Source organism: Anas acuta, chromosome 2, assembly GCF_963932015.1.
Source record: "Anas acuta chromosome 2, bAnaAcu1.1, whole genome shotgun sequence".
Lineage (NCBI taxonomy): Eukaryota > Metazoa > Chordata > Aves > Anseriformes > Anatidae > Anas > Anas acuta.
Window position 1 is genome coordinate 24,074,738 of NC_088980.1, and position 22,203 is coordinate 24,096,940.

A 22,203-nucleotide genomic window follows, 5' to 3' on the forward strand; every position below is an offset into this window, starting at 1 on the left:
ACAAGTCTCTCGGTGCCCCATTTGTATTTGGGCCAGTGGTTAAGAAGACAGGGCTTCAGTGTGGGTAGAGATGAGGTGGAGGTGGGTATGTGTCAGTGAAGTGAGGATGTGTTTGTCCGGGGAGGTTGAGCAATGAACGGGCGAGGGCAGGATGATAATCTGCTGTGAAAAATAACTGCAAATGCATGTGTGACTGAATGCCAGGCATGAAGGGTTTTGTGACGAGGAGATTAAAGGGTTTACTATGCAAGTGGGTGTTGGTATTTATGGTAAAGAGAACAGGAGGTTTGTAATTTTGTAATTTACTTCTGCTTAAGGTGGTAACATTTTTTTTATTATTTTTTTTGAGAACTTTGCAAACTTTGCCAAGGTCAGCAAATCTTAAAGTGGTCCACATGCCCATGATGAGTACTTCACAGAAAGAGATTAAATAGTAAAAATTGAGAAGTTTTTTATAGAAAAAGTATCTGTTGGTTCAGATATTTGAGAGACTTTCTTCTAAATCATATGATTTGGATTCTTTCAGCAGTTCATACTTCACAACTGAACAGTTGGTAATCAGGATGCTTTCATAGTGTTTTCATCTTTGCACCTATTTTCGTATTTTCTGTTGCTGAAAGTGATTACCAGTAATTGTAAATTTGTGGAAACTATTTTGAAATGGCATTAAATTGTTATAATGTCATCAACTTTTTAACTTTGCAGACAGATGTGGTTTGATAAAACCTTCTTGTCTGAATACTTCCACCAGCTTTCAGCTTGCTCAAGATTGCCAGGAGTACAAGACATTGTCTACTGTCTAGTCATCTCATTTGTTCAACACTTCAGCCAAAATAAATTCTGTGTTGCCCTACCCATTTCCTTCTCTGCATACAAGATGTTGGCGCTGTATCATTTGTTTTTTGATCGGGGAACATGGTTTTGTGCATTTGGTTGAAACACCCTAACAATGAGAATTACAAACACCCGTACTCTGTGGATTATCTACAACGTAACAGATATAGCATGCCATGTCCTATAGCCGTCCTCTGAAACAGGCTGGTTTGAGGCTGATTTGTGTCTACCCATGCATCAGAACTATGTGTTTGCTACCTATCTATCTGAATCTGAGGGTTATCTTGAGAAGATAAAGCTACTTATAAAAGTGAAGTTTCAAGCTAATAAGCATTTTATGGGAAACTATTGACATATGTGTACAATGACAGATGTTTATGTATCCTAGTGTATAGCATTCAGGGAATGTTATCTGATTTCTCTTAATAGTCTCTTCTACTATGTAATTAATAAAAATTATTTTGATCTCATTCATGTTTAACCTGAATAGTTTATGAAAAGTAGTTCTCAGTCAACACATCACTACTGTGTGTATGTATATATATATATATATAAATGTACATATTCAACACATCTTTGCAAATTTAGTAAATCCACTTGAAAGGACAATGTGAAATTTTGTGTTAAACTGTGGTCTGCTACACACATGTCCAGTTTCCTTTTATTTTCTTTGAACGGAGAACACAGTAAAATGTATTGTATGGCGTACCAGTTTGATATCACTTTGATAGACATGATGTGACCTTATATACACACTCCAATGTACTCTAATCCATGGTCTCCCAGCTCCCACTCTGCAGGATTTCTGCGATGTTGATGGAACCCTGTGATTTAGCAGAGCAGCTGCAGTGACCCCTCGCCCTGCTCACTGCTTCTGACAGCTGCCTACCATGTGTAGAGGAAACCTCACAGACTAAAATCTCTCTCATAAAGTAAAGATCTTTAGATAAACATGCAGGTCCTATCATGCTATTACTTTAAAAATAAATAGTTTAAACCCAGAACTTTTTGTGTGGCGCTAAAAGAGTGGTAGGGAAGTATTTGAGGCATTCTGCATGGTAAAAATATTGTGTATGTGACACAGTATCTCCCTTTAAAAAAAGAAAGAAGAGTTCAGTGTAAACAATGAAAGGCATCCTGAGCATAAATAATCTGCATAAGAAATTAGTTAATCTGTCTGTTAGGACAGGTTTGACTCGCTGAACAAGGCTCATCAGGTTCTTCTAGTCTGCGTTAAAGAATAGTGTCATAACCAAAGGCAGACAAACAGCCAGCCAGTAGTTCATATATCAGATGGGAGAAGCTGGTTCGATCTGAATTGTAACTTTTATCCACACAGTAGGTTTACTCTTATCAGGATTTTTATTTAGGAAAAAGTAAAATGGGATGAAAGCAGGAGCTTAAAATACAACTGAAGGATACGGTGGTTTGTTGTCTTTTTTTAATGCCAAAACTTTAAATCATTGTTAGGTAAAGACGGATTGCTATTGTACTTGTTAGGGCATTTCATTCACATACAGTACCGAGAGTTATATCATTGCTACAGTTTTCCTGCTGAGCTACCATCATCTTTTGTCTTGCTGTCATGGTATTACACTGAGGTACCTTCCACATTTGGGTAGGGGTCATTATCCTCGTGCCTGGTTGTGTTGCCTCTGCTGAGCAGGTTAACTGCTTGAGGTCTTTTATCTAGACAAATGTTTTACCAACGCTTTTGCTCCACAATGACACAAACTGTTCCTCAGAGGTCAAATACAAATGAATTAGCAATGCTGTGCTGGCATGTTCCTTGTATATTCCCACACCAATGCAGACCCTTGGGAGTAAACATATTGGGTTTATGAAATGAATAAAAATAGCGATTAAAGTGCCATTTTTTTGCTTGAATTCTCAAGTATTTGCCTGGTTGTCAAAAGACTACCTGATTTTTTTTACAATCAGCTTTGACATCCATATGATAATCATAATAGTCTCTTCTCACAAATAAAATGTGTGCATATGAGCGTGATTCACCGTTCACATACCTTTGATGTGTTTAGCTATTTTTATCAGTATCTTCACTTAAAATAGTAGCTTTGAGACTCAACCATTCCGTGGGCATATTTTGGTATTTTCTTCCTATGCGTGAGTGATAATCAGGAGGCCAAATAACAGGTGAGAAAATGCCCTAAAGCTTGCTCAGGTGGACAACATCTGACAACATCTAGTATAGTGGCATTAGATAAAACAAGATGTAAGAGCTTGCTTAAGAGGCATTTTCAGGGTACCAAAGCTTTCAAGAGTTAAAGTAGAAGGTCATGTTAATGTCCATTTGAAAAACTTAATGTTGGGCATAATATAGATGTACATCTTTAACAGTAAAAAGCGAAGAGGTGGCAAGAGTAACAAAAATTTGGTGTTTGAAACTAACTTCTGTACTATCAGTTTTAGGCAAAAAGGTTTAAAAAGTGCATATTTCATATGCTCAGGGTTTTGGTGGATTTTGTCAGTCTTGTCCCAAACAGGAAAAGATGTGTGCAGCATCTAATCCTCTGCATCTCTTCACAGTAATTTAAAGATATTCTTTGGTTTGTGAAATGGTATTTGATATGACCTTGTTGAACAAAAGTGATGAGCACTGTAATTTGTCATACAAAGAAAAATCTCTTTTCATCTCCTGTTCATACAAACCTCAATTTAGGAATGTAGCTGAACAAATATTTAGCTTTAGGGATGTGATTAAGACCTACTGAAGCAAATGAAGTTTCTGGATGTGCCAGTGTGGGGAACAGGAATTCTTCTCTCAAGCTGGACTAAATTTCCTTAAAAAATTAAAAATTTAAAGTTCAGACTGACAGAGGCAGGACCAAGGTCACTTGCCTTCCCAAAGATCTAAAAGGTATCAATGTGTAGTAGGATGTCAGTATTTATTGCTTTAGCTGCAAGTATTTAATTTATGTTGAAAATACTAATACACAAATTTAACTCAGTAATTCCTGTCTCTTCCTGTCTCCCACCGGGAAAACCACATTGACTTCAAACAAGCTCTGTGTGGCTACCGGTCTCTTTGCATGGAGTGCCTCCAAAGGTCATGGCTACAGTCTTCGTATGGTAGTACAAAAATTAAGTTCAGTTTTATGCATGTGCATAAAAGCAGAAATATGTATATCAAGGTATGCCTTATTCCTTTATACCTTACAAAAATGAGCACCCCTGAGCTCAGAGCCAACTCTTACTGGTCATGTGTGGTGGTTGAAGTTGTGTAAGAAATACATCTGCGGTACAGAGAATCTAAGGGAAGATGCTTTTTGTATGAGGAATGTTTTATTTTTTTGTTAGCTATGGTATTTGTTGGGTTTTGTATTTTTTTTCAGGTAGAGCTTCTTTAGTAGTACCTAAAAACAAGATTTTAGAATACATCTCTACATGAAAGCATTGGGAGACAGAGTGAAAGAAAAAATTTCTTTAGACTGCAATTTTGTTGGAGAAAAAAAAAAAAAAACAAACACGAAGTATAAGCAGTTTAGTGGTGATAACATTTTGCGTGTGTGGAAACTTTGGTAATCAAAAAATTGGACTTGAACAGGTTCATGAGCACATTCCAGCCAGTGGACATCATTGTATCTCAGAGCTGGAAAGACCTGTAGGGGAACGGAGCTGGGGTGATGCCGACCATGATACAGGCCTGGCAGTCTTAGTTCTTTGGACTAGTTTCACCCTTGAGCGGAGGGAGATTTCCAGGTAAATAGAAACTGATTCAATTAACATTTAAATTAACAATGTCTTCTCACAGTCTGCTGTCTTGTCTGCCAGGAAGAATGCAAGGCTCATCTGGACTACTGAGACTGTATGTATGCAATGAGGGTATAGACAACTTGTATTTTTATTTTTCAGTTAGGGCAATTAGTTGTGTTAGCTTAATCAAGTCCATGTAGCTTAGTTCTCACAAGGAAATTTTTCTGCTTTGGGACTAAAAATGATCAAAGACTGTTGCTAGAATTTGATTTTTGTTTGTTGTATGAGTTCATTTAGAGTATGCCAGCGGCTGCTGCAGCCAGTGAACCTAAATAAATGTCTGTTGGATATCTATTTAGCAGCAGGCTCCATTTTTTTCAGCACCGTCTCCACGTAACCTTTTAATCTAGCTCTTGTCTTTGACTTTTCATATTTTATATATTTAACCCCTTGATGCAGATATTTTGCATTAAGTGCTTTAGAAATCCTGATTTACTGCCTCAAGGGATTAACTAGAATTCCAGTATTCTCGCTTTATCTACATTCATTTATACAGCCCATTTATTTCTAATAAATACATTGGCCTGATCATATTTCTCTGAAAACTTTAAGCCCTGAAAATAAATTTATGCAGTGACATAATAAAAATAATAAAAACTGTCTTGGATATTGCTCTTATTCTTGCTTTAAATATCAGCTTCCAAAGGCACAGTGGGTTTATATTCTCCAAGTAAACACCACCTTTGAGGTTCACGCTGCAAAGCTCTAATTTTTAGTTGACTTCTAAGAGGATTTAATCAAACTACAGGATATATGATTCAAAGCAAAAAATGTAATTAAGAAAAATCTTTTTCTGTAGGCAAAGAGCAGCTTGTTTTCATTAATTTTATGAAGAATGTTGTTTTTCTTGGCTGAAAACTTAAACTCATGGGACAAAGGAAGATTTATGGGGTGATCAGCAAAATCACACAGGTTTTGTGTTGCAGTGCTGTTTTTGCAATGACCACTAGAGTCCCAATAGCTAAAGGTTTATCAGTGTTTCTTTTTATAAATCTCTATTTTCAGAAAGGGGTTTTACTCAGAGATTAGCTTTAAGCTAAATATATGCACACAAAGTCTCAGTGTGTATGTAGTGTAGTAAGCATGTATATTTTAATGTAAACAATTTATAATGCTTTAAGAGCTCTTACATTAGAAGGAAAAATGAGACTGAACTAAGGATGGATATTTAGACCTCCCATTCATGTACTGCATGTGCTGCTTTGTTGTTATGCCTTATATATATACATACGGTTAACTCTCCAGCAGTTGCCGAAAGGCACGAGAATAGAAGATCAGAGACACGATGTCTCTTGCCCTAATCCTTCAAGGTGTCAACACCACTTGTGCGGTACTTGGGCCAAAGATCTGTGTGTTGTATCAATTTTCACTTTTGTGATTGTTAGAATGGAAGTAAGGAGCCTGCGATGAGACTGGGTCATTGTGCGGTTGTTTGGCTTATTTCTCCCTTCTGAGTTTTGACCCCCTTAGATGTGAAGTTCAAATTCAGCTTTGACTTTGACACACATAGTTTTAAACCAAATAATACAGTTGTTTACTTAACTATATCAAATGGAATACTTACTGTATCTCTAAAAATCTCTCTTATAGAAGATCAGTGGTTCGTGAACGGTAATGAAACAAATATCTTAACAGAATGCTCTTTCATTCCCCATAATGTCAGCAAGAGTGTCTACTTGTTTAATACTGTAGTAAACAGAAAAGTTCATGGTTCAGTGCTTAAGCCTCCGAGCTGTCTCCCCAACTGTTCCTGGCTGCCAGTATTTTACTTACTCAACAGGAAACTAATTTAATTAGTACAAAGAACAGGCCAGTACAGATGCCTGCATGAAATTCTTTCAGTTTTCAGAAGGCATATACCGAAGCTGCTACATCAGATGGAAAAACAGAGATCAGAAAATCGACACAATGGAATATATGTTGTCCTGTGTTATCAAAGACTGCTGTCTCAAATTAAATTACTCTGGTCTTGCAACATCAAACCAGACAAAATATTTCAGTTGAAAGAAATAGAAGCTGATAGTAAATTTGAGCCAGGCTTATGTTTTATATTATAAATCTCTTCATTGTGTTTGTGACTAACTGGGAAGATAAACAATCCATTAGTTCTTAGCAATACTCTTTTCTCCTAAAGTGTCTGTTTTGAGAACTTTTAATAAAGTGGCAAATTCAAACGGTAGTTAGGAAATACAAAAAATAAGGTTTCAAATTTAATTTCTTCCACATGTGGTTTATTCATTCATCTATAGTCTTCATTTACAGTGTCATATACTATCATTTATTGGGACCTCAAATCACTTCTTTTTTTTTCCAGGATAATGGATTATGAACACAGATGGATAGTTAAGGTTTATCTTCATCTTCATCATTCACTGTTTGATCCTATGCATTACGGCTACAGTATCTGTAGCCTGCACCAGATACAGACTCATTAATTTCCATGGAGGCTTTTTTTTTGTGATGCATCATACCTTAGTTCCTCCCAGCATCAGGAAGCCACCTTCATAGTACCTCCAACAGCTGAGTTGGTACAGAGGTGTCTGCTTTACACACTAGGAGCTGAGGTACAGGTATTAAGATGGCAATTGTTAAAAAATAAATCAAATTTTCCTGCCTGATTTCTCAGAGCTCCTAGCATCTTTTAGTGCTTATTATGTTAAGATTGGATTTCATTTTGCAGTGACCTCAGTTGCAACAGTGAATGCTCAGTGTATCAGCAGTCCAAACCAGAAGCCATTTTGTATATGGAAAATGAGAATTGACAAATTAATTTCTGTTAGAAAAAAATATATATAATAAATAAACAGGATAATATAACTTCCTTACCATCAAGTAGGAGCTCTAATATCTTTTCTAGCATCATGTAGGAGCTCTAGCAGAAGCAGGACTCAAATGCAATTTTCTAGACATTCATCTACTGAAACTCTGAGTTTTTCTAGTCTCCTTCACTTGCTTGAAGCTTTCCAGCTTCCACAATAAAGGAGTCAAGGGTCTAATTTTCAATAAATCTCTTTGTCTTGCAAAAGCAGCATATAGTTTGGGCAATGAATGTGTCAAAGGCCTCATGGGGGAAGAAAATAACCACAAGTTAAAGAAGGCATAACGCAGACATAGAAGGCATATATACAGCATTGCACAAACATTTTTAACTCCCTGAGCATTTGGAAACTGAAGAATTGAAAGAAGAAAGTTTACATGTAATGAATCACAATGATGCCTTCTTTCACCTTTGTCAAGATTTGTTGTCAGTGGGATTCATACCTTTCAACCCACAGTGTGAGGCCAGTAGGTAGCAGTAGGAGGTGATTATCCTCTGTGTCAGGCTGACACAAGAGAAAACACCGTGCACTGTGAAAACAAGCTTACCTGCTGTTTGTTGGACAGGATATAATGTTGTGTGACCCAGGAATAATAGTTTCTATTGCTGCTGCTGAAAAGACGTGAAGCCTCCTGCCTGCCTGCCCTTTGCCTTTCCATGTCTTCTGCTCCTTTTCTGACCATCACATCCCTGGTCCCTGACCTGGTGCTTCAGCTTGTTTCCCCTCTCCTTGTCAAAAAGGAGTCAACCACAGAATCCCTCTCAATTGTGCTTGTCCTGGTTATTGGATGTTTGACACAAAAAGTATTTTTTGTATTGCTGTAGTGCTTAACTACCTTCACCCTCCCCAAAAAATACTTGGTATTTGTGAGGATAAGGAAGATTTATGATGGAAGAGGAGATGTCCATCCCTCTCCCTGTCCAAGATAAATGTTATGAAAGTTGCTGCTTTCTTCTTCAGCATGTTATCCTTCTGTCCATTTTGTTTGCCTGCTTGTCCTGGTCAACAACTGAATGACTGAGAACATGACAAATCCTGGCTTTCTCATTTAACCACTGTTAATCACTTGACATTGCATTTAGAGTTAGTTTGCACAAGATACGTGAAAAGCAAAGAGCCTCACTCACATGCTGGCTTAACTGCTGGGAACTTTTCCCCCTCCCATCTGCTTCGTTCATTATTATTTAGAAGCAAATCAGGAAGCAGAATTGGATTAGCAGAGTGGGTGGCACCAGTGGAAAACAAGCCCTGTGTTGGCAGTTACCCTGCCAAGTTCATGTGAAATTGCCCATTTTAGCAGGCAGCTTCAGTTTAGCTTGGTGTGATGACATATGGGCCTGGAGGGTAAGAATCTATTTCCATATTATAGCAGCTTCTGCTGTGATACCTCATCGTTTGTAGCTGTGCTGTTGCCTGGCTTTGGCTGCAGTTTGTCCTTCTGCTCTGTCCTGCCATGCTGGGTGCCTTTACTGTCATCTCTGCTTTTTTCTGAGGTCCACACCAGCAGTTCTAACTACGTCTTGGTACCCGCAGTGCCCCCAGCTACTCCGTTGGTCTCAAGCCATAAGCTTGTTGAACGTCAAGAAGCAAAATAGGGAATCTCATAACCCCCACATCTGTTCTGGGCCTCCAGAATCAAAGGAGAGAAATCAAGCCCTCACTTTGACTCGTAAGGGTCAGTAGTTTCTCAAAACACTGGTAATATGCATTTTATGTTCTAAAAATAAATAACATAGCATGTACATTACACATCAGCTCTAAACTTAATCACCTCATAAATAGACATTTACAAAAGAAAAATTAACTTATTTGAATTAATAAAAATCCCCTGTTTCAAATATTGGTGTTCTAAAATTTTCCAGGATATGATTTCAGTGTCCAGTGTTGTGTATTGTGCTTCTGCATAAAGGAAGTTTTGGTGCCTTGCATTAAAATCCATGTGAAAGGTATACCACCAACTTAGTCAATTTTGTAAAATAAGCTCAAAGATATTTCAGAAACCAGACTGCCCCTAAGTCCCTCAGCTGTGATTAGTGAGTTAACAATAACATTTCTTATTTTAAAAAAATCTCTTTTTCAGCCTCCACTTACTATATAAGGAAAATAATTAAAATAACTCTATGCAAAGCTCTTTCAAAACAGAGTCTGTATCTCATTGAGCTTACAGTACCGTTATTGTAGCCCTTACTTGTAGGGATAAAAATGTTCTGATGAGTGAGAGTTACAGGCTGTTGACATTCTTTTAAACTATTTATTATAATTTCCAGAAATTCCAGTGCCTTTTTTTGATCACTGTTCACTAGACCTTACTTTAGAAACCTTTGTTTTATGGATACTCAAGGGGGGGAAGAGAAACCTCATTGGTGAGAGCCTATGATCCACTTACATGCAATGTGAAAAATGGAAGAGTTTATTCCCATTAATCTTCGTTACCACAAACTGTGCATGGTAACAAACCTGGTCTAATGCAGTTTGTCAAAGGTGGACAAAGCATGACGCATGATGCCATTTAAAAAATAAAGCTGAAGCAGTTGTACTGAGGAGAGCAGTCACACCTCAGAGGATCTGACATGGTGGGCAGGCCTCCCTCCCTGCCTGTAGGCATACCTCTCTGCTCATACTGTTTGGATAGTTGTCATATACCTGAGATGACTTTCTTGGTGTCTACCTGCAGCAATGACAAGTTCAGAGAAGTATTAGGAAATAATACCAGGAAACGGAGAAATCCATCCCAATCAATCAACTGCAGACAGATCTAAATCAAACGCTCTTGAATGTGTGTGTATTTATCGTCTAATGGCTGCAAAATCAGAACATCGTGCACCAGTAAGGTGGCTAGGTTCTGTCACTATTCATATAAAGGCTTACATTTCATATAGGTTTCATTCTGTGACAAACCCAATATATGAAGTTCCTGCTGGGGTTAGAGATGTAATCGCTTCTCAGGCCCCAGTGGTAGCTTCTTTGTCACTGCCTGTGCGAGGCCTGAACACATCATTTACAGACAAAGAGGTAGCTTAATTCTTTGTTCAGGTTTTACAAGTGAGTGAGTTACTAATTTATTCATATGTAACTGTTATGATCTTTGATACCTAAATTACAGTGTGTTTCAGGATAAAATTAAAAGAAGGCCATAGTGGGTGTTTTTGGAAGGGCCTAATGATCTGAGATGATAGGCTGTGTTTATTATTTTAAAGTGAAGAGGGATAATACAGGAAATCACAGTATCTGCTCATAGAGAGCAATGCAGTGTTCTCCTGGTGCATCTATTTCACCTTCTTTTGAAATTAGACCCAGAGCATGTGTCACAGAAATGCTGGATATCGTTCTGTATTGTTACTATCGGCCCATCTGTTCTCCCATTTCTTTCTCCCCTTTCCTGTAACCATTTCCAGCCTTGTGACTTTGATATTTTTCATAGAGACTAACTATACTTTACATGACTCATAAAATGAATACAAGCTAATCAGGCAGATTGAACTTCAGTCACCATGAACAAATGAGGACTTACTGGAGCACCGTGCTATTCAGTAGTGCTAGAGAAGTTTCAGTTTGAGAAAATCCATCGTAAATGAATTTATGTGCCCACCCAGATTTATTTTAATTAAAATCATCCATGATTCTTGGCTGTTGCTTTGACTACTAAGTACTTACAAATAAGCTTAATAGACGTGTTTGTTTTTTCCACAGCTGTAAAAATACATATTCTGCTACATGATTGTTTTTTTATCTGATTTATTTAAATAGAGTTAGGTAAAGATGCAGTTTATAGGGAGGTTAGAGAGTCAAAATCCTATTTAATTAACTTATACCCACTTGGGAAGCAGCCAAGGTAAAAGAATGCAGTGAAAGTAAGCTTCAAATAATATGAAATCTTTGAAAAGGTCTAACCACCTTTGGTGAAAGGCTTTCCTGTTCTTAACCTTGTGTCATTTAAACTATTTAAATGAGCTATGCAAAACCTTACATTTATAATGGTGCCTCAGAAAAAAAAAATGAAAAAAAAAAAAAAGATTAAGTATTTCTTGCAGTTACAAGAAAACAAAGTCTTTAGTACTCTATCTGACCATGATCCTTGTTTTTGCATACCACAAAATGCATGGTATGTTACACCTGATTTGTTATCTACCATTTCTGCCACACATATGAAACCCCTTGAGTGTGTGAGTGCTTTTTCAAAACATGTAAGTCTTTCAAAAAACAATCAGGATTGTGAGGACAGCCTCTGTAATATTTGAAGGAGGCCTGATTTTCAAAGGGTGTGGTTGCTCCACATTTTATAAAAGTTGTGTCTGTGAGAAATAACCTCATGGTGGGTTTCCCAAATCATGCGTTGTGTTTGAGTGTCTTAGTCATACATGTGGAAAAGGCTCTTACCGCAGTCAGAGTGGCAACTGTAAGAAAGAAAATGCTGCTTTGTGATCTCTTTATACACTAGATAGGAGATCTTCACTGCTGTGTTGATGCTCTAAAGAGGTGCCAATTCTGGAACATTTTTTCCATTTAATGCCACAGAGACCAGACCGCACTGTGGAAATATTTCTGTTTCAGTGCTCCATATGGTTTTGTATGTAAAAATGGGATTGACAGGGAAAAATGCAGCTGGCCTGAAGCTGCCAGTAACTGTTTCTAATGTCACAGATTTTCAGCAAGAATTCCAAGTGGGAGTTGGATAGATGAAAGGACTGCAGTAAGTACTAGCAGAGCCAATAGGGAATGAACATGGAGGCAAGCAATATTCCATATAGACACCAAAGCATTTCCTAAACTGAGTTTTTTTCTCCTGTGCCCCATTTGAGTCTTAAGAATTGTTGGGTTGGGCAATGATTCAGGCTTGGAAAGGTCAGCTCCAAAGACTTCCTGATCTCTCTGTCAGTAATATCATATGACATTCATGGTGTGGGTGGACGCATAGCTTAAGAGCTTTGGACATAATGGAAATTTGGAAATATATTCCAAAATTTAAATATATCTATTACTTAAACTTGACATTAATTTAATATACTGCAATTGTGGGAAAGAGCCTTGTGATTCAGCATGTGAGGTCTACATTCTGTTTAATTTTATGTGTGCTTAAGGGTTGCAATACTGTCCTAAAAATTTTATTTTAATTGACATGACTATTTTGGCATGATGATCAGTCTCTGAAATCCACAGCAGCAAATAGACTGTATAACCAGATGGTTCTTACAAATAGCAGCTTTCAGCTAGAAGGATCTTTGCTATCCGGAATGTGACTGTAGAGATGTCTGTGTCCAGCTAAAACAAAGGCTGTTATAACTCCACATTCTGGATTAATTAAAAATTCTCTGCTGGTTTGAAAAGTAGATTCCTTTTGGAAATAAACTCTAGGAGAAACACTAAAAAAAAAATAAAATACAGGTGAAAATGGATTTTTTTTTCCTTCTTTCTTGTTTCTTCTCTCCCCGAACATTCATTCTCTCTTCTCCAAAGAAGAGCTAACAAACATAGCTTAATCCCAAACTGTCTGTAGCTACTTTCAGGCTACTACAATGGTTTTTAGTAATGATAAACATTCAAACTTTGCCTTCTTAATGTTTAGCATTTATCTGTGAGAACTAAGGTAATTTGTAGTGTTGTGGATCCCTCACAGAAGAATCTTTAAGTTCCCAGGACTCTTTGCTTCTTTAAGTCAACCAGCAAAATGGCCCACACCAGTCTCAAGACTATGTCATTGCTACTTTGCACTGATTTGCACTGGAAGCAGTAGATTTGTTCTGAGAGCACTTATCTTTTGAGAAGTAAGGTGTAGTTTTAACAATCACATGTATACAAAGTGCCCTACTTTTAAGTACATGTGAGTACTTTAATCTTCACATGACGTAGTGCTTGATTTGGGGGATAAGGTGAATACAAATGAGTCATCTGGCAGGCATTTAGTCTATCATATGTCACTTTCTCCAGTAGACTGTTCCAGCAGGGTACAACCTGGCAGCTCTGTGGCAACCCTGGGGATAAAAGCCATGACAGAGAAAACCAGGAATAAATTTCTTCTGGAAGGGGGGAGAGGAAGGAGATGGTCTGATATATCATCACATCTTTACTGGGAGTTGGCCAACTGTTCAAGTTGATAAATAGCCCTGTTAAGTAACAGTGACCCTATTAAATAACAGTCCTGAGATTGGCAGTCAGTAAGTTTCATTCATGGTATTTAGATTGGGGTATAGTTGATCTGCGCTTCTTCGCTTTAAGCTAGATATTAACATACAAAGAATCTGAAGTTTTTCTGTCCCATCTAAAGTTTCTGAGTTCTGGTTAAATATGATTTGAAGCTTCACAATCTGTTTAACATCTCCTTGATATGTTGGCAGGCCAACATATTTTTATTGAAAAAAAAAAAAAGAAAACCAACCAAAAATATCCAAGAAACATTCAGTCGGATGCATGGGCTCTCAGCCATCTCTTGTTTGCTGCTCCCTTGAAACAAGTACAGGAGATTATCCTTATTAGGCAATCTTAAGGGTATTCCCAGATATTCTGAGTATAGTTTTCTTCCTTTTTAATTAGTAGGTCATTATGAGTCTTCTGTCTGCTTCCCTAAGTGGCCAGCTAAGGCAGATTTTGCTGTGTTTCTGGATACCTGAAAATAATTAGCCATTTGTGAGTTGGCAGGTGGCTTCAGACTTCAGAAAGTGAAGCTTTGCCATGAGTAATGCACTGGGGAACTGCTGTTAATGAAAAATAAGGATGTAATTCCATAATTTTGTCTTTGCAGGTAAAAAAACAGCATGATAAGTTTCTGCCTAGCTCTATCCAGGCCATTCCTTCCTGCTCTCTTACCAGTTTGCAACCCCTCTGGTTGTGCTGGTGCAAATATTTATAAGTTTCTATCAAGCTGGATCACTGAGATCTCAGTGATCTCAGTTTAAAATAATCCCACTGCTGATACTTTAGTTGATCTAGTGTACAGAGTCTGATGTATAGACAGTTCTGTTAGGAGAAGTGACAGGGACACAAGGTTTGTGGGCAGTGGAAATTTCGTGACTTTTCCCCAAAGATAAAACATTGTGTACAACAGCTCGGCTGACAAACTGGTTGCTTGTGCTTGAATCTCCAGCCCCTTTGGCTGTTCAGTTAAGTGAGAGATTGTGATTCAGAAATCTCTTACCTGTTCTTCCTGATGCTCCTTTTTCTCCAGAGATTCAATCCAGTAACCTGTATGTTAATGGCTGTGTATTGCCTTTGAATGTTTCCTTTTTCTGAAACCATGCTGAAAGATTCTTTTTTTTTTTTTTTTTTTCCTGTCAGTTATTTTAATTAAGCTATACACAAATTTAATTCAGGCACAGCATTTACTGATGCATTTCAGCTGATGCTACAGCTGAGATATGGATCCCACTGTGTCAAACATTAGCAAAAAGTAGGGTTAGGCTCTTTCTTTGTAGATCCAGGAAAAAAGCATTTCTCCAGTTCACATTCAGTCAGTTCTTTGGCAGGCTTTTTTTTTTTTTTTTTTCCAAGTATCAGAGTGAGAAGCATAATGATTTAGACACATCACATTAATCACAAAATAGAGAGAGAGGGGAGGGGTGGGGGGCTTGTTTGGGTTTCCTGCATATTGGAATCTAGAGAATCTTTGGCTTACGTCCTGCAGTTTTTCTACTGATGTAATCACGAGTGAAAATTTATGCCTTTACAGGGACTGAATTTGAGAAGAGAGAAATTTTTAAGCCATTAAAAATATAAATAAAAAACTGAATCCTGAAGCCTTTGGAGAAGGAAAAACAAAAATTAGGGTGTAAGAAGTTGTAAGTATTTGGCTGTTTGTCAGGTTTGAGAAGTATATTCTTGCAAACAAACAGCACTAATATTTTTCTGGTCTTGATGTGTACTGAAATCCTCAGCTTTCTTTTTTGTTTTTAATAAGGTTTCTGTGGCTTTGCTTGCAAAATATATTGAGCTCAATAACACTGCTATTTTTGTAGTATCTTCGTCTGAAGTATTAGTTTTCCCAGAGCTCGCTCACAGAGGGCTGTGCTTTATTCTCAAAAACTAGAAGACATGTAGTAGATTCAGTCCTGGCCATTTTTCATGTGAAGCCTTATTCAAATGGTAATTGTAAAAGGCTTTGTGGACTTTGTTCTCAACTCAAAGAAAAAAATTCAGCTGTGGGCAGCTAGGGTAGTAAAGAATTTTTGCTGAAAGACTTGGAGAGAACTCATTTGGAAGTTACCACAGCCACTCAAAAGTTTAAGGTATACCTACAAATCATCTGTGAAACCGATCAGTTACCAAATGGCATTGGAAGTGAATATTGTTAATAAAATATTACAGTAATAATCAGAATTTGTGTTCCTTTTTTCCTAGAAAGACATAGTATGAAAGAACTAATTCTAATATTCGGAAGAGATCTATGTGCAAAGTATGCCTGGTTGGTTTGCAATTATTGATATGCATATATGCTACTTAGCAACTAGCATAGAATTTAAGGGTTAGTCTTCACTCTACAGAATTAGCCTCCCACACTGGGCTGTCAGATGCTTGTTCACAAAGTTCTAGGTGAAGCAGGACTCTCACTTTGGATTCTTAGTGCACATAAAGGCACAATTTGGAGAATTGATAGGCCAAGTAAGGATTTCAACAAGCTCCAAAGTTTGCATCTGTTCTAATTGCACTTTTTTGTTAAATTTAACTGTATTTATATAATTTGAACTATTGGTTGCTTTAGCCAAAATTGGGCACTCATTTTGGGAGACACTCTAAACCCAGAGGCTGGAATGTAAAACAAAGCCCCAGTTACAAAACAGAGGTTACAGAGGGATAAAGTGACTTGCTTGTGGTGACATTCAGTAGATAAGTCAAAATCTTCTTTTCCCACTTCCCAGCCCATTATCCACTGAGCTCACCTTTAATAAGGTTATGCCATGTTGTTTCCTTTAATGTATGTATGCTCATAAAATTGCTTTGTTTAAAAATTTGTGTTTCTACTCCATTTTATTTTCTGACTAGTTTACAGTCCTCATCCTGCACTCATCTCTTCTAGGGTCATCCCCTGTCACCCTCCCTGACACTAGACAGTGCTCCTGTGGTCACCTCACAAATTCCTTTACTTGCAGTTGCAGTGATCTGCCCAAAGACAAAGTCCATCTGGGAAAAAAAATTGGCAGGAAGACAAATTCTGTAAAGAGTCATGTGTTTATATACAATCTGTATTCTGATTCATACATTAGCACTCTATAGAAGAATATAGAGCAGTATTTGTTGCTGAAGATAAGTCTGGGAGATCCAGAGTGTATACGAATAACAGCACAGTAACTGAGACACAGTAGAAAGTATCTAGGAAAGGGAAAAGAGTTAGAAAATGGGGAAAAAATACTAAATGCTTTGTTCATTATTTGTCAATTGTGGTTTATTTTTAATGACTGATAGTAATTATTATTATAATGTATAAGTATCTCATACAGTACTACTGTGAACAGCCAACAGTTACCAAGATAACTCAGAGGTGTAATTTGAATATGCAACAAGATTAAACATTACTGCATAAATGTAAAGTGAATTGGGAAAGATGTGTACATGTATAAGGAGAGGAAGATGAAGATGTTCTCTCTTTGTTATGTCATTATAAAAAAAAAAAAAAGGAAGTCACATTCATACTGTGTTTAGTAAAGGAGGTTATATCTAATGATTTGGTCATGACAGTATCTTGCATATATTTAGCTGAGGCTTCTTTGATTCTTTTGATACAGCAAAATCTTGAATTGACACTGTAAACTGACAATGTCAACATGGGCTTTGGCACAAGCTGAAATTAAATTGACTTAATAATTGACACCTTCATTAGACTCCTGAAAATTCCTTTATAGCCACATACATCTCAGTGAAGAGGATATTTTATTTCAATGCTATTTTAGCCGTGATGAAAATCCACCATTTTTCTGTGTGTTACAAAGTATTTGAGTTCAGGAATCACATATCAGCCCATGGCAGAAAATATTTTCTTCCAACCCTTCTCAGTCTGTAAAAAAACATAGGTTTTCTAGTGTCATCTTTTTTTCCTTTTAAATAAATTTTTAATGACAGCCTTAAGTCTTGCCTCTCCAGTGTATTTTGGGGCATGGGTAACTAGATAAAGCTAAAGCCCAGCAGAAAGCAATTGTAGTAATCTTATATTGAACTTTAGTGAACAGCGTTCCTTGGGAACCACAAACAAGGTGTAGTCCATCGAAGAAAAGCTTTCAACAAAGCCAGGCACTACATTGAAATAATCTTTGAGCTAATACCTCTGAAAATATGCAGGGAAACTACAGGCAGCAGTCTTCTGAGCCTTGTCCATGGGGTAATTCAGAGCCCAGGCTAACAATACTGCAGATCATTTATTTTTCATATATTAGAACAATTGTGTTGCTGTTAAATCTCACACAACTAGAAGTTCCCTGAGAAACAAAGCACTTTAAACATGACAATTCCATATTTTAAAGCATATATGTATAGAAATGTCTTTATATGCATCCATGCCTTCCACACACACACAAACATACATGTTATTTGTACATTTGTGTTTATGCACATATCTTATTGACACAGATATAAAATGTGTATGTATGTGTGTATATATATACATGTATATATATATATATTTGAAGGGGAAAAAGAATTTATGGGAGGCTGGCCAGATTTAATTTGTCTGCTTGTATTTAGCACTTAAGGGCTTATATACTCAGTTTGCTCAAAAGAGTGAAGAAGTACTCCTTGCTTATGCCTCAAATCAGAAATGCATGAAGTGCAGCTGCAGAGATAATACATTCTCCCCAAAGGCTTTGGCTGAGCAAATTAGGTGTCAATGGGGTGCCTGCGCAGGCAGTACTCTCTCTAATTAGTCTCTTGAGCCTAGTTGGTGGCGGGTATAAGATGATCTAATCAATTGGTCTGTGTCTGATGGTACGTGTAAAAATCCTAGCAGGCAGAGCTGTCTCCCACAGGTCACTCACCTGCACAGCGGGAACGCTCATTTTCATTTTTCATCTCTTCCATCACATGATGCTGACAGTTGGTTTTAAGAAAATTGAATCCAAAAAATATCTAGTTCATAGGGCATGTAGGTCAAAATAAAATTGCATTATGGGTATTGGTGATCCAATTAATTAATATTTATAGCAACGAATTGCATGTAGATATTATCTGAGTGCAAATAGTATTGATAATGTTTGGTTAGGTTTTTTAAATGACTTCTCTAACAAAGAGAGGAATAAAAGCTGTGAGGGAAAAATCACCTGTTAATAGTGTACTTTTTTTTTAGAGAGGATGAGCAGTGGCTGTGTTATGTGCATGTCTTTTGGAGGGAGAGAAAGAATATATTGTTGATGATCTTAAATACCCCCACATTTCATCTCGTAGGAACACAGTATCTCTAGTTGTCAGCCCACATTTTGATTTTAAATCTGGTGTTGTAAAATGAATACTCTTATAATAATGCTAAATCAGCTGCCACATAAATAGACATGCACTCTGAGTATGCTTTGCATGCTAAGGACACTGCGGGAGCACAGCTCCACCCTGTTTTATAATTTATACAAAAACTAAAAGCACCTAGAGAAGGATGCTGATGCTGCCAAAAAGAACATGTATTGAATTGGTAATTTGCATTTTTAAAGGAAAGGGCATTTTATTATTAATTAAAAGGAAAATATTTGGGATGTAAGGGCTCTTTGGTCACCCTTCTCTGCCTCATGTCTTGAGAACATGATTAATGTTTACACTATTAGCTTTAGTGTTACACCAACAGCTACTCTCTTCTGACACTGACCACTGCCATTTTAAGGTGTATTAACACCTTATTTTGTCCCACTTTGGATCTGTGAGAAACAGGATGTATGCAGCAGATGATTTCTCTAGATAACAAATATACAATTGAGTTACTTGATTTAGGTCACTTGATATTTCAGGCACATCATTAACTCACTGTTATCATCATTGTAATCTTCTATTAAGTTTAGTGAAAATCAAAACTGCCTGGACCTGTGGTGAAAAAAACACAAGTTCATTTTTAAGAGTCTGTTATATTTCAGGGTCCTTTTAAAAAAATAAATAAATAAATAAAAAGAAAACAGAGAGATCTGAAAGAACCCTATTTTGCTCTTGGGAAATCACAAGTTGTAAATATCCCATTTAACAATTTACGCTTTTATAAGCAAACTGTGACCAGAGGCCATAAACACAATCTGCCAAGTCACCAAGCAAAACTTTGATTTGTATGATCAGGAAAATGTATTAAATTCTAAGCAAGGGTATTTCTAAAATATAACTTTAAGAATGCAAACGTGGAATACCAAGTGACCCGGCAACTGAACGGCAGCACTGTATGGAGAGTCATGCTTCAGGAACTGCCTCGGGTCTTGGTTGTGTGAACAACCCATGTTTCACTTTGACAGCCTCACTGGGGAAACAATGTTTTGCTTTTTTTTTTTTTTTTTTTTTTTTTTTTTTTTTTTAAAGGGGTTCTCACCCATATACAATTTCATGTTAGTGTTATTTTGGATTTTCTGCGGTGGACAAGTAGACACCCTCTTCCTCCAGTTTAAGGGAGGTGTCTACCTGATGTTACACAGTAAGTCTCATTGTAAACCAAACAAAAAGACAGGGAAAGACATCCTCTGTCCCATAGCACAGCAGTTACAGTGCTTCTCTGAGAGGTGGCATCCCTGTGCTCAGTTTCTTCCTCTGCCTCAGGACAGGTAAACCTCAGTTTCTTATTTCCCAGGTGAAGGCGTTAATCATGAGGGTGCTTCAAGGTGTAAACAGAAGGGATTTCACCTGTTGACCCCACTTTGAATTGACAATAATCATTCAGAGAATTAGGGGCTCCAATACAAGCCTCAGATACTCTCAGTGTATATATTCCTAACCATCAGGCCTGTTCTCCGTGTCAAAGCTCACATAAGGATTTTATACAAAGTAGAATTACCGTGGCAACCATACTCAGAGTTCAGCATCAGAAGGACCTGGCCACTGGTGGGGATGGTGGAAGGTCTTCATCCATACCTGCTTCCCGAACAGGGCAGGCAGTGCATCTGAATGCATCTTCACACAGACTGTGATCGCCAGCCGTTCTGTTTCTCTGGTTATGCACTGTCTTCTAGTTTTCCCCCAGCCAGATCCACCTGGGAAATTTGGAATGAAATCACCTCTTCTTTTTTTTTTTTTTTTTTTTTTGTTTCACTCCCATTGAGTTTATTGTTTGAGCTAGACCTTGTTCCGCGTTGATGCTGGCAGTGGTTGCCAATATGCTAAGGTTATTCCCCATGTTAAATGCTTTGTTCATTTCTAGGGAAGCTTTTAATGTTACAGGGTTTGATTCTGACAGTGCAATACCTTCTGATGAAGGTATTCCCCATCTCCTAGGCTCAGGTCCTGCCTTGGAGAATGTGTGATCAGTTTTGCATACAGAGCCAAACTTGAAGCCAGAAAATGTAGTATTGTCACTGGAAAATTTTAGCATATCTCTGGGAGAAGTGTCGTGCTGACCTCCTCTGAAAAGTTTTTTGAGGTCCACTGATAGAAAGGAGAATGTTCTCTGTAATTAATATAATTATCTAATTAAAATGCAGTTTTTCTCCAATCTGAGCAATTTGGTAACTCCAGGAAAAGTTCTTTGTCTTTTATCCAAATCATTTTGTTACGTGTCCTAGATGCCCCTGCTGGTTATGCCAGGTGCTGAACTCCAGCAATTTGGGTTTAGCCTGAAATCAGGCAGCTGTTCTGGATTTGGACAGTCATAGTTTCCAAACTGCAAGCTCACTTTTCACAGCTGTACTGTGGGTGGCGGTGGTGGTAGAGAATGCAGGCTTGACATTGGATGGAGTCTGGGGAGTTTTATTGATTCTTTCGTTGCTTTGGGGCTCCAAAGAGGTAATCCCTAAAATGTATTGTTGGTTTGGTTTGGTTTGGTTTGGTTTGGTTTGGTTTGGTTTGGTTTGGTTTGGTTTGGTTTGGCTTGATTTGGTTTGGTTTGGCTTGGCTTGGGCAGTAGTGGCAGCAGTGTTTCCCCGGTAAGCAGTTGTGAACCTTTGCATTTGATGTGAATCACTGCTTTTCTTTTTGAGCTTATGAAGGGTAAATTGAATGGGTCAACTCTAATGTATTCCTTGAAACAAGATTGACTGGGGCTTCAGCCAAACTCCTAGACCCTGGGGAAAGTGGGACTTTCATGTGGAACAGACATTCCATGCAAGCTCCAAAGGCATTTAGGAAACAACCCAAGCAGGACTCAAGAGGTGGTAGACCAAGCTCCAGGAGGGCCCAAGATGCTGCCATGCATCATTAAGAACAGGCTTTTGTTAATCCCAGTCAGGTATTCTGGCACTTGAAGGGCAGAAGAAGAGCAATAAAGAACCATGACAGGAACCCTGGAAATTATGGAGTGTAGATGCTGTGTAGAGATTAGGGTGTTTTGATGAAAGCCACAATTAAAATATTATACTTGAAACTGCAATTCAAAACTGATGTCTTGTTTTTCTCCTGCTTTTGAAATGAGGGCTAGGCTAGATTCACTGGCACCTGCATTCAGTTTGATTTAAATAGTTCTAGGACATGCTAATACAAACCAGTTCTATGCTTGATGAATATTTAATTTTTTAAGTTTTCTTTTTCTTAAGTGCTAAAATTCCTCCGTATCTGACTGTCTTCCTGCAACAACATTTAAAAAATGTAGCAGGTTTGTAATTATAGTCCTTGGTCTTGAAAATCCCTGTAAAACAAAGATATTTGAACTTTGTAAAACTTCAGAATTTCTCAGCATTATCAGGAAATGAAGTCT

The 22,203-nt window shown here is 37.6% G+C and overlaps 1 protein-coding gene across 4 annotated transcripts in view; it reads left to right on the forward strand.

The window, feature by feature from the left end:
• CDK14 (cyclin dependent kinase 14) overlaps positions 1-22,203 on the forward strand; it is a 332,773-nt gene that overhangs the window by 305,350 nt on the left and 5,220 nt on the right. The window contains exon 15 of one of the 4 annotated variants that reach the window (XR_011093764.1): positions 15,088-15,196. The exons of the other annotated variants lie outside the window; for them this stretch is intronic. The gene's annotated coding sequence lies outside the window, so the exon portion shown is untranslated. The remainder of the gene's footprint in view (positions 1-15,087; positions 15,197-22,203) is intronic. 4 annotated transcript variants of the gene reach the window in all.